Genomic DNA, 1,214 nt, shown 5'->3' with positions numbered 1-1,214 from the left:
AGCCTAGCGGCAGACACCATAGTGCTCCATTCTCTCCTTCCCCCTCCCTACCCGTGGGTGCCCAGAGAGACAATTTAGCCATCACACGGAGGCATCTCCAAGGAACGGGACCTTTCCTCTTGGGACCCTACAGCAGACTGAGGGGTACTCAGACTGTGAGTTTCCTACCCGCCAGCCCTCCCAGGTGCCACTTGCCTGGGGACTCCAGGAGAGTGGGGCAAATCCCGAGGTGGAATGAAATTGATCCAGCTTGGGAGCCCTGTAGGTGATTCAGGACCAGCACCTCTCCCCCTGGCAGGGTCAGGGATTGATCTCCAGGGTCCAGGGGTCAGGCCTGCAGACCAGACCCCGTGCACCCAGGTCACGATCGCGCTGCGCTGGGGCACAGAGGAGGGATCTGTGAAGGAGCCTACTGAGGAGTGTGTGCCTTCAGGGGCGGATCGGCGTGCCTGACCGGCAACCCTCCTCCTAGAGGAGGGCTGTGCACCCAGCTCAGGCTACGATCCTGGTAGGGACCTCCCGGCCTGCGTCCCAGCCAGGGGGGATCCATCGGCCTGAGGCCCCGCTTGCTGGCGGAGGTCTGGGGGAGGACACGGAGAGGGGGAGATTGGAGGGGAGCGAGACCTGCTCCAGAGTGTGGGTCTTGGACAGCCCCAGCCCCCAAGCCAAGACTTTCAGCTGAGTGGAGCCATTTCAGCCCTTCCCAGCAGCTCTGCACAGAAACAAAGAGCAGAACTTTGACCGCTTCTAACAGCAGCTGTGGAGCCTGAGGGCAGGCATATCCAACCCAGCCCCACCCAGACTCACTCCCGGTTCTGCTGCCACTGAGGGGGAGAATAAGGACAGCTAAGGCTTGGATCCTGAGTAGGGAACCTCCCGCCCACAGCCCACGTCACAGCCAGGGGAGATCCATAGGCCTGAGGTCCTGCTTGCTGGCAGAGGCCTGGGAGAGAAAACGGAGAGGGGGAGAGTGGAAGGGAGCGAGACCTGCTCCAGAGTGCGGGCCTTGGGCAACCACAGTCCCCAAGCACAGACTTTCAGCTGAGTGGAGCCATTTCAGCCCCTCCCGGAAGCTCTGCACAGAAACAAAGAGCAGAAGTTGATCCCTGCTAACCGCAGTGGTGGAGCCAGAGGGCAGGCTTGCCCAACCCAGCCCCAACCAGACTCACTCCTCCCACTGAGGGGGAGAATAAGGACACACCTGGAAATCCCAG

Source organism: Propithecus coquereli, unplaced genomic scaffold (assembly GCF_000956105.1).
Source record: "Propithecus coquereli isolate 6110/MARCELLA unplaced genomic scaffold, Pcoq_1.0 Scaffold13, whole genome shotgun sequence".
Classification (NCBI taxonomy): domain Eukaryota; kingdom Metazoa; phylum Chordata; class Mammalia; order Primates; family Indriidae; genus Propithecus; species Propithecus coquereli.
The sequence above is the reverse complement of the archived record's forward strand: the minus strand, read 5'-3'. Positions refer to the sequence as shown.